Source organism: Neopelma chrysocephalum, unplaced genomic scaffold, assembly GCF_003984885.1.
Source record: "Neopelma chrysocephalum unplaced genomic scaffold, ASM398488v2 Primary Assembly neopelma1_44, whole genome shotgun sequence".
In the NCBI taxonomy this organism is placed as follows: Eukaryota; Metazoa; Chordata; class Aves; order Passeriformes; family Pipridae; genus Neopelma; species Neopelma chrysocephalum.
Genome location: NW_020897703.1, coordinates 3,237,802 through 3,249,949, shown reverse-complemented (window position 1 = coordinate 3,249,949; position 12,148 = coordinate 3,237,802). Strand labels below are relative to the sequence as shown.

Below are 12,148 nucleotides of genomic sequence, written 5' to 3'. Positions count from 1 at the left end.
TGGACGGCCAAATGACATTCGTAGCGCTTCCTGCTCCTCGCAAGTTCCCTTACGTTACGCGTATTACAGCGTAACGAATTGATTACCTGTAGTGCCTTTCGCAGCCACTGGCATCACCTCTTCGGTGGCACTGTTTCTAGACTTCACAGTCAAATAAAATTACGTAAATGTTTAAAACAACAACAACATAAACTTCCCCCGGCTCCCCGTAATTGCTGAGGCAGAAAAAGGTAGAGTGACTCCTGAGCAACAGCTGAGACGTGCTGAAATATCAAAAGGTCAGCGGTGTTGAGCTAAAGAAAGGGAATGGCCAGCCTGAGATTTAGGGTGTTTATCAGCCCTGAGCTGAACAGGAGGTACTGAAGCTGTCTGAGGATTAAGCTCAAGTGCTGGTGTTCTTTACACAAGAGTGCACACTGGGCCCTAGTCCAAGCAGGTCAATAAAGCAAGTAAACTCCACTGGCCATCCCTCTCAGCTGCACAGCACAGGCAGCTTCTGCCCGGGACACTGACCTGACTGCAGACATCGTTCACTGGGATACCACAGAACAAACACATTACTACTTGCATCTTCTTATTTGTATCTCCCTTTTCTGAGGGAGGATCCCCATCTCCCCAAGGGAAAAAAAAATGCATTATTTTGCCCAAGGGCAGAAATTGAGATAAAACTACAAGTTTGCATGATTGAGGCAGACAGACAGGAACAGAGGCACCATGGGCATTCAACCCATTTAATTGGAGTCCTCACCGAAGTGGAAGGGCTTCCAGACTCCATGGAAGGCAGTGCTCTCTCCAGGTTGTTCCCTTCCCACACTGACATACCGATGGGGCACAATCTCTGTAAGTGGATACACCTGCCATTGAGGACACTGTCTCATTAAAATCTTGCCTACCTCTACACTAAAGGCTTCTCCTGCAGGAGGCAGGAGACCAAAGCTGAATTTCCTAGGGGAGATGACCTGGGGCAGGAGAAGGCTTGTTTATCATCTGTCTCTGGAAGGATTTTCAGAACTCTTCATCTTTGAGAATCTCCCTTGTGGCTAATTAAGCACACAGAGAAGCCACATCTGAGCTCAGGAGCACAGGCCTCCTGTAATCTTGCAGAAGGCAGAGACAGACAACCATCAGCTCCTGTAGTGGGGGTTTTATTACGAAATGTTACTGTAATAAATCAGATCTCTGCTCCAATTGAAATTATTTAATCTTAATAGAGACTTTTTTGGCAAATTACTACAAATGCTTTTAGGGAGAACATGTATTTCAAATAATTTCCAGTCATTGCTTGTGAACTGAAAAGGGAAAGCTGATCTTTGTAGTCACAGACTACATTTACTGGAGCCATAAAAGCAGTCTTTCCCTAACCTCTGATAACTCAACATTGCCCACCACACATTAAGAATGTGACCATCTTCTGCAGCTGTGTTTTTCTTGGAGCTGTGTTTCTTAGGACTTGCATCCTGATCATCCCCTTTCCTTCTACTGGGCTTTGGAGGAGCCAGGGACATTTAAAAAAATACATTAATAATTTATTTTTGAATGCTCTCTCAATAGAGGAATTAAAACAAAATATATAACATTTCTTTGCAGGCAGTTGCATAACCAGGTATGTGAACAAGAAGTTACAGCTGAGGACCAGAGTATAGAATATGACTAATAGAGCGATTTACAATTTTTTTTTTATACATATATATATATACAAATCCTATTTATATGATGTAGAAACCTATATAAGTACTAAATATATTGTATAAAAATATAATTTTTAATATATATATTTAAATGTTTTCTTACTGAGTTTAAAAGCCCAATCCAGCAATGTGGGGAGTGTTGTGAAAAGCCTGACCACAGAACAAGCTACTCTAGCCTGAGCAAAACTGAACATAGTAGGGTTCTGAATGGTTATATCTTTCAGTGAGGCTGTGTGTAAAGATCTGTGTTACACCCTGTTACACATTATTACACTTGCTCAGAGAGTTCTTTCAGCTATGAAAATGAGGGTTAACAAAAATGGAGAAACTGCTGCTCTGCACACAAACTGTCCTAATGTATTTTTATCACAAATATTTCTAGGCAAAGCAGTGTTCAGAGGAAAGGAAATGTAGTTGAAAATTACTTGAAGTATAAAGTTTTCTATTAAAATAGTTGCTAGTATAAAACAAAATAAAATCTGAGTAAGGTGTAAAATCCATTTAAATTAATTGAAATATCTCTTTTTCAAAGACCTCTGGTTCAGGCTCTGAATCACAGTAAAATGTGACATATAAATGTGACATACCAAACAACAATCTTTTTCTCTTAGCTAATAGAGTGATGTTAATAAATATGTACCTGACCACTGCATATGAGAATATTCAGAAATAATACTTTAAAAAATAAATATAAATCATACATACACATGCCATATAATCAACTCTGTACTGTAAAGCCACACTGGATTAAACTTATCCATGCCTGTGTGTTCCTGGGGGTTTTGCTTCAATGCATATGTTACTTCATAAAGATTTCTATTCATGTTCCCCATATAACTTTACCATATATCATGGTGAGAATGCTTGCCAAAAATAGTTACAAATGCTTTATAGCTTAAAAACCAAATAACCAAATTTAATGTCAAAAGAAAGCACCAAGTAAACTGAAAAATTAAAGCAAAGTAGTTACCTTTTAAAAGCAAAATAAACAAAATTATATACAAATAACTGCTGGGACTGCACATATTAGATTTGGCTTGAAAAGGACTCATTGGTGTCAGCTGACTCCATAGCTTGTCCCTTAGGTTAGAGGGGAAATAAAGGAAATATAGCATAAGACAGACAACTTTCATGTAAAAAACTTCTGGTAGGTTGTAGGAATGATATGGGCATCTTGTGCTTCTGATATTTTGCAGTAGTGACAAAGGTAAAGTATGTGAGCCCTGTCTTATGGAAATCGTTTCTAGGAGCTTAAATTTTAACGTATAGAAAAACTTACAGGTTTCTTTCATGAGCTGGAGCTGTACTTTGAAATCAAGAATTTCTGGTTGACCCAAAATGTTCTGCTGTCCTTTAGCAGCTTTTGACTGTGAGCCAAAACAAAAAAAAATTTACATCAGTCAGATTAGAAAGATAAGCTGAAGGTGAGACTTATGTTGCTAGGACTTGCCCCAGACTACAATAAAGAAAACAGAAAAGCTTTCATTTCCATCAGACCTTTAATATACTTTGCATAACATGAAAATTAATTTTTTTAGTCAGTCTTTTGCCAGGAGAGGCACTACATTAAGGCAACTATGACATTTATTTCTTCCTCTTGAGGAAGTTCTTCATAACACAACAGTTTGTACATCTGGGAAGACTCTTAAGTCTTCCCTCTTCAGTAGGAGGAAAAATGTGACTTTTTCCTAGTGTTTCAAAGACTAAATGCAACTATGTCACCAGTAAGAGAAAAATCCCAACAGAGGAACTGAGGAACAGTCACCCAGTGAATCAGCAAATCACACACAGCTGCAGCAATGTTAATGGTAACCAAGGACAAAATATTCACAGCCAGTGAGACAACCATTGCACTGATCTGTCTGGTTTGACAGGGAAGCACAGGACTCCATTCCTCTAATTTTTAATCAAATACTTTTGGAAGCATTACATTCATTAGCAAAGAGAAGGGAAAAGCAATGCACAAAACAGTACAGAAAGTGTGTATACTGTGTGTATACTGTATACAGAAAGTGTGACTGTGTTTATTGTGTGTGTATATACAAACTTCCTCCTACTGGATAGACCTCTTCCCTCTTTTTTTTTCCCCTTAAATTTAGATTTGTGTTTGTGTGGTATCTGCTTATACAGTAGTCAGCCTTTCCTCACATCAAGAACCTTTGAATCCACTGGCAAGTATTGAATTTGATGTGCAGTGACAGTCTCACAAATATTAAATTCTTAAAATGTAGTGTGAACAGCAGTGGCTGGCACTGATGGAGTTAAAGGGAGGGAATCTTAACCAGCCAGAGCTTTGAGAAGGATCCACTCAGACTCTCTCTTATAGTGGGGTCCCCAGAAAAGATCCAACTGAAACTTAAACAAATAGCTCCCCCATGCACATACATCTTATTCTAAATAAACACTAAAAGTGTTAAAACAAAAATGCAAATGACCAGGGCAGGCAGAGTACTTAAAAATATGACATATACCCCCACCTCCTCTGCCAGCCATGTCCTGCACAACAGGTCCTTGCTCTCCATGGCTTTAGTAACACAAACATTTGTCTTGTACGCTGTGTTCTGAGTGTACTCAGTAACTGTTATGTCTAACATGTTTAATAACTGCAGGTATATGACCAAGGGACAGCAAACTGACCAGTTCTCTCTGATCCCTAGGAACTTCCTTCTATCCCATCTAAGAGCACGGGGTGAAGCGAATACCAGCATTCAAGCAAGAAATTCTTTATTATCATTGTCCTTTACATCCACAAAAGAAACGCATCTAGAGTCAGATATCCCTGCTTTCCTAATTGCTGGTCAATGACTTCAGGTCAATGGGAATTTGAGTTCTCAGCTTTTTGACTAAATGAAATTTCTGAGAATAGCTTTTAAAGGAAATATAATGCCACTGCACAGCAAAATATTCCCCGGCCAAAACAAATTTTAATTGAGGTTCGGTATTCTACAGGTTGAAAAACTATTGCAGAAAATAATTTCTGATTTTAAACAGCACTACATACTCCTCTCATTTAATACAAGGATTCTCACCATTTAAATGTCCAAAAAAATGGTGATAACTCAGAGTACTTTTCACCTGACATGGGGGGTTTTTTGTTTGTTTGTTTGTTTGTTTGTTTTAATCAGATTCTGATTAAATGCAGGTCTTCCACAATGTAGCTTTCTAAACCTAGACCAAGACTAAGACAGGCATTTTTGTTTAGTACATGTAAATGTGATTTTTGATGAAAACTACTTGTGTGACACAAGCATTGAAAAAATCTTTTGTACTGTGGGACACATGGCACCAAATTCACACCAAGGCTAGCTGCTGACTTTGGAGGCCTCACATCTAACTCACTGTAGAGCTGAGTTTGTCTCATTATAAATAAGAGCAGTAAATGTCACTTTTCATACAGAAGGGAGTCAGTGTTAGCCATCTGACCTCTTTCCCCCAAAAGCATACTGATCTTTTTATTCTATATTTCATCTCATGACCTCCAGCACAGCTGATGGGTTAACCTCTTTTAATGGCTTGGTTAATGAGAGGACATCCACGTGATAATGGTACTTGAATTTAGTTTCAAGGTGAATTTCAAACAGTTCCCCCTCCTCAAAGTGTAAAAACAATGAGCAACTTATTGATGCCCTTCTCAAACTCTTGAGATCATATTCCTCTGTGTAAAGAACAAAGGACCTCAGTACTTAAGTGTCAGGATGTCAGTGCCATAGACATCAGTTCCACTGAGACTCAAAGCAGTATCTCTGATCAAAGTGATCGGGAAATAAATAGAAGTTTTTAGACAAATAGAAGCACTCAACTATTGAAAATATGTTAAAGACAGGTAAACTATATTGCCAGTCATGCCATGGAATAGTAATAGCAGATTAAATGTTCTCCGATAGTATTAGCAAATAAAGTTTTTTGGTTTTTTTTCCACTTTTGTATTCAGATTTCTGGCTGGAAAGAAAAATCATTAATAACATACAAGAAATGTTCTAAATGTTTTTGTTTTCTTTTTGGCTATCAGTGTAACGTGAGATAAAGACTTCATGTAATGGTACAAATTGTTTCAGAAATATTGTACACAGCTATTTACTTGTTTCCTACAATGTCCAAATAATCACAATGTATTTAAGACAGCATACTGTAGTATTCTCAGTGGAAAGCTTCAGAACAGCTGTTTACTTCAGAGTCTGAAGTTGAAGATAAAAATAAGACAAACAAAATTTCAGAGGATATTAATAGTTCCATACTTACTGAGCTCATTAATAAATTCATTGGATTCCTCCCCAGCAATGTTTCTTTTCCAAACCTGGAAACAAAATTATTGACAGTGAAAAAAAACAACATATGTTTAGTTTTCAACAGAATGCTAATTTAGGTTTGAAGAACCTGACTCTGCAGTGTGTATTGGCCTAAACTTCTATTAGAACCCATGACAGAGACAGACTTGGGCAAGACCAGGCCCTGCATTAGTGGTGTGACATTTTGTTTGGCATAGAATTAGAATGTATAGTTTATGACAAGTCTGTTGCCATGATATAGCTACTGTGAAACCCAGCCTGGTTTCAGGGAGCAGTTTCTCTTCAAAACAGAAAAAAATCTTAGAGAAAGTTTGTCCCTTCCATTTAATGTCTTATTTAACTCACAGTCACCAAAGCATCTTTCTCAGGCTCACTAACAGAATTATACAGTCAAAGATAAAAAAATGGACTTCAGCTGTATGTATATGGCTGTAGGAATAATACCACTCCCAGGTATCAGGTTTCAGTGCAGCGTAACTCCTTGTTCTTCCAAAGTCTCTTTGGAAGCCTCAGCAGGATCTAAATGACCTCACAAAGGAAGTACTCAGAAAACAAGGGATATTCAACTGTTTCCCAGTTGTTTTTTTTTTCCACTGTCTTGTTGGACAAAGAGAGTTTCAACCATATGCTACAACACCTCACTAAAATTAAGATGTTTTGGAGGCAAAGTGGAAAAAGGGAGCAAACTCGACAAACGCTACCAATTCAGAGCACACGAGTACTGCCAGAAAAATGATGGTGTCAAAGTTCTACCTCCTGACTTAGTGGCTCTGCAGTGTATAACAGAGGAACTGCCTCTTGTGTTTTTAGCTGCGCAATAAGGAACAGCAAGGTGCCTCCTTCCCACGTCATGGAACTGTGAGCTCCCGGGGACAGGGCTGGCCGTCGTTCTCTGCTTGGCACCGTGACCAGAAGCGCTGCCTGACTCCACCTGGCTGTTCCCCACTGCAGCACACAGAGCACGGGCTCCTCTGCTGTGGTTAATAGAGCATTTCAGACTGAGCGCTTCTACTCCAGGCGACAGCCGAAATCTCAATCCACATCTAAATTTTTCAGCCAAGCTTTTACAGTATTTGCATTCTCTTTGTCTCTTGCAGATTGTGATCTATTTATAACAACTCAGCTATTTCTAAACCTCAAGCAGACAGAAAATTGATGTGTCATTCTAAGGATATGCCTTTGAAACGGTGGGGTGGGAAAAGAAAAAACCCAAAACACGGGGAAGGTGACAAAAGCAGAAAAAAATAGTCTTTGTCTATGTAACAGTATTAATGTTTCTTACCTTTTTTTCTATGTCATACCTCCTGACTTCCTAAATCAGCACATCAGCTATGAATTCTAAGTACCTACGCTTTTTAAAGTCATTTACTAATTCCTTTTCTTCTTTCCCTTCTCTTCCCCCTGTTCTATAAATAGTTGAAAAAGGTCTGTTGCCTGTAGGGTTGGACAATTTTATCTGCTTTTAGGATGTACAACCTAGCTCCCTGAGGATTTCTTGTCTTGCTACAACATGCTGTTAACTGTTTGTTACCAGGAGGCTCAAAATTGTCAAAGCACTTATGAGGGAGGAAAAAAAATAAATATGTGCAAAACCAATTGCAAAGTAAGAAATAATTCTATTTTAGCATAATATATGGATTTTTTTTTCACCTGCAGAAAAATTCAGGCATGGATCCCATAAACATTACAGGAAAAAAAATCAGAGTGTTTTCCTCATTTCAAAAAATACTGTGTTAGTGTTAGAAAAGGTACAGAGAAGGATGCTTAAAAGCTTGGACTGACTTCTCTGCCTGGAACAGTTGAGTAGTCTAGTATTCACCAGTCAGAAGAAGAGGCAAATTAGCAGGGATAAAGCAGATTTACGATGTCCTGAATTGGAGAAAGCAAATTCATTTACTCTTTCTTCTCATACATGGAATAGGAAAAATCAAATTAAGCTGGTAGGAGACCTATCAAAAGCTTGCAAAGATACTGTGGATGCCGAAAGCTTGTCAGATTCTGGGGGAGACTGGACAAATGCAAAGAAGAGAAATCCCCAGGTTACTAGACTTTTTGTTTACTAAAACCTGTAATCTTCTGGGGAACAATTGAAAGATTCTAGAATAACAATAAATTATTAGTTCTCTAACATTTTGTACCACAGTTTATTTTCCCTTCAGTTTTTCAAAATATCATGCATTCTTATAATTAAATGTTTCATGTAAACACTAGGTCTGGTTTTGCAGCTCACCTTTGGGCCACTGCTGGTGTCATGGGCCCTCTAGTTCCTTGGGCCACCTTGTAATAACTGTTACTAATCCTCATACTTTGCCTTAAACAATAGTTTACAGGTGTACTGACTTGGGAAGGCATTTTTCCTATTCCTGAATGGCAGAGCCATTCTAATGTATTTAAAACAGTAGCATTTCCTACTAGTGCAGGTCCATTAGTATATGAGTGAGAAGGAGAAGCCAGACCAAACTATCAGCAGCTGGCCCCTTCTTGTCATCAGTTGTATCTAAGTCAGAAAAGCACTAGTCAAGTGTTCCTTGTGTCTTCCAAGGCCTTGGCCACTGATAGCAGCAACATCAGGAAAGGTTAAGGAAAGCCTAAGGTCTCAGTTTCTTCTTTCTTTGTAGCATGTGTGCTGAATAATATCACTAAAGAGAGTGCAAATGCCATCAGCTCTGAACCACAGGGGGGTTTTGTTGTTCAGGTTGTAGTGGAATAAAAAAGGTAAACAATTAAACTAAACACTATGGAGCACAGTGGTGAGTCAGCCCTCCTGATGCCTCAAAACCCTTCAGACAGCCCTCTGAGAAGTAAGATTTCTGATCTTGAAAATTCTCCAGTGAAGTGTGTTATTTATAATTTCCATTAGCAAAAATGAAAATGTGGATAGACATAAATGTACATAACACATAGGTTGTCTGTCTGCCTTGTATCTCTTACTTACTTTCTAAATTATTAATTTAAGCATAAACTACCATTCCAAATAGTAATACTAGAGAAGAATTTCAAAGACTTCAAACTGTAATATATTTTAAACTTTGACCCAACAGCACCAAATTTTAAGTCAATGCAGTATCACTAAAATAGAATGCAATAATTTGTTTACAAAACCTGTCTTATCTTACTCATTCTTATATTTATAAGCTAAACAAAACTGGTAAACCTTTGGACTTGAGCAGGGTGGGGGTGATCTTGCAACAGCAGTGGCTGAACAAATATACATGGTTTATATGGAAAGGGCAACAAAGGAGGAAATGGGTATTGGAAATTTGGCTACTAATTAACCCAGGCCTCTCTGGGAAATAAGACTGAAAGTGAACTACTGTTTCAATTTAGCTGTTTCCTCAGGTGAGACTCTTTAAAGCACATCTGAGCTGTAGTTTTTTCTGAGATAAGTAAATAGTGCCCACATCCTACATACTAGACAGGTGTGAAAGATTGTCACAGATCTGCAAACAGCTGCCCTTCCTAAACAAGAAAGGTGAAGGTTAAACAGTGGGGATCGCTGCAGTCTTTGGCAACAGATTTCCAGGTATTTAAGATGAAGTGGCACCTTCTAGGGAGGATGTTTTCATACACCTTCTAGAAATAACACCACATATTCCTGAGAGATCTGCTTCTGGTTGTTATTGTGTAGTGACAGAGTCACAGTCCATTGTTGCAGTCATTCTGTGGTGAGTAATTATGTTACCTACAAGCATTATGACTGCTGACTGTGAATAACTAACAAAAGCAAATGGTTCCTGTGTAACAGACAGCTGACTGCTTCTGCAAACACACTACAACCTCCTGAAACTGCATACTGGAGGACTTGCCAAAGTTTGGGGCTTCTTACTTCTGTAAATACTAGGGTTTTAAACTGAAAAAGTGAAGACGGTGAGAAATTCTTAAACAGGTGGGAAATTTCCTCAGAAAAAAAAAGATAATTGAAGTACTCCCGAGGAAAGGAGTGAGTGCATTTTACTACATTGTGGATTTGTTTGTCCTGTGCTAAAAAAACAGGCTCATTTCCTTCTGCTGAACTGGGTAACAGCTGATAGATGGCAGTGTTACAGGCTCACATGTAAAGCCACGGTCAAATTATTTGCTTAGAAAGAAAAAGCACATGTCCCTTCTAACATATATAGAAGGCCCTGGTTGGATATCTGTTTATAACAGTTTACAGAACAGCTTTTCTTTCTTAAAGAAGTGGAAAATATATTCCATGTCTTGATTTGCAAAGCAACACAGAAATTCAAAGCATCTGAATCCTCTTCCTCTGGATCCTATAATCCTGGGTCATTGTGCTTTGTGTTTTTTTGTGGTATATGCACCACAAACATACAGATAAACTATATTTATGCTTTAGCTCAATAATAGGAGCAATGAAAAGATACCATTTGTTATCACCAGTGTATTGCATCTTTCTGTTTCAGCTTTAAGTTTAATGTTGATATTACGATGAGACAGTCAAATACAGAAGTGAAAACTAAAGCAGAATAGTGAAAAAGCTACAAAGTTATTCTCAATGTCTGCTTCTTCTGACTATTTGAAAATTGTAGGTTGCTATTGTAATTGAGACATCAGACAGCTGTACCTGCAAAATTCAGCTGTCTCTTACTAGGAGGGTAACTCGTCGACGGTAAATGTTCCAAAGGGTTCACAAAAGCTACAGGGATGTTACTGCTGTCACAGGAGAGGGAAAGCACAGCCCAAATATGTTTCATGATTCTTCTGCTCAGTCATGGGGAAAAAAAATTCCATTAACATTTCAGATTGAAAATGGATTTTTTTTTTAAACATAAAGTCTCTGCTTTCTTAGAAAATCATTTGAATTTAGAATAAAACAAACAAAAGATGTTTCTTCTTGGTGCTGGCCAGAACTTTCTCTTCTTTGTTTTTTTTTTTTAGGCTACAAATGTCAGTAAAATCACTTTTCAAAATGTCTTAAATTTACAGAATAATGTCCAAGACTAATTCTACATGGTGTGACATCTCCTAGGCAGAAGCACAGCCTTTAATTACATGCTTTATTTCTTGGCAGGTCCCAGATTGAAACCCTGCTGTTAACTCCTGCAGTTAACCATACAACAAAGCACCTTCTCACTCCTAGAGCCTGAAGAAGTGCTCTTAGCAACAGTTCTATAAGGGAGTGCCTGCATTTTTCTTGGCAGACAGAGGTGTGTCAAAGTATGACTAAATCACATTGAGTTCCATGTTATTTCTGAAATAATTATATATATTCCCATATAGTGCTCTTAGGAGGATGCACCTCCATTGCAGTCTGCTAGTGCAGAGACACAGTGAGAGCTGGACAGCCTGGGTCTGGACAGGAGAACCAGTGGCATCATAAAATCCAAGACTGAGATTACAGAGAGGAACTAAGGATACTGGAGACCATGTATTTCCTTGTGAACAATTTTGATCTATATTGTGCCCTGCCACAGCTGCCACTGCTTTTCTTCATTGGGCAGTATATCCCTGGGGAACTATGTCCATTCAGTAAGTGCTCAAGGAAGCAAGTACTTGTCCCTGTCACTGCCATTGCAGGTTTGTTTATGATCCACGATGACCACAGTTCTTTAAAAAAAAAAAAAGAAAAAAGAAAAAAAATACAAACAAACACTTTTCCTTCTGACTTGCTACACATCCTTTCCACCAGGTTAATCATTACACACAGAGCTGGTAAACTGAGTTGCATTGAAGCTCATTATTAGCCCATATTGGATGCTGATAATTTATACTTAGAATATATCGGCAGCAGTGAATGATATATGCTTATTCCTAATAGCTTAAAGGCCTCTATTTATTCTTCTGATCTATTTTTTCCTCATTTCTAAGTTCTCCAATTTGCTTTGCTGTCCTTTGCATCATTTGTGGCAATAAATGAGATATCTTTCCCTAGGCAATGTTCTTCAATTCATTATTTTATGAACAGTTTTCATTGTACTCCAGAATGAAATAAAACAGACAGAAATTTCAAAAAATATTCTTAATATTTACTTTTAAAATCAAATGTAGATCTTTTCAAGGGAAAATTAATACCTGTGTGAGGTGTCAGATGAGAAGCATGGAAAGGTTTGAATACACCACATCCATTTAATAAGATACTGTCACTCTGTCAGCCAAACTGCCCTGCTGAAGAGCCTCACTTTAATTTAGAGTAACAAATTCTTGAAATAAATATCTGAGGTGCTCAAATTC

At 38.0% G+C, this 12,148-nt stretch overlaps 1 protein-coding gene and 1 long non-coding RNA gene across 2 annotated transcripts in view; one reads left to right on the top strand and one right to left on the bottom strand.

Moving 5' to 3' along the window:
- Positions 1-102, bottom strand: part of MFSD6 (major facilitator superfamily domain containing 6) — a 28,504-nt gene extending 28,402 nt beyond the window's left edge. The window contains exon 1 of the mRNA XM_027678114.1: positions 87-102. The gene's annotated coding sequence lies outside the window, so the exon portion shown is untranslated. The remainder of the gene's footprint in view (positions 1-86) is intronic.
- A 9,220-nt stretch (positions 103-9,322) lies between these two features.
- LOC113965151 lies at positions 9,323-11,559 on the top strand. The gene is made up of 2 exons (XR_003533459.1): positions 9,323-9,639; positions 11,198-11,559. It is a non-coding gene; the product is annotated as an uncharacterized LOC113965151 (long non-coding RNA).
- Positions 11,560-12,148: the final 589 nt, after the last annotated feature.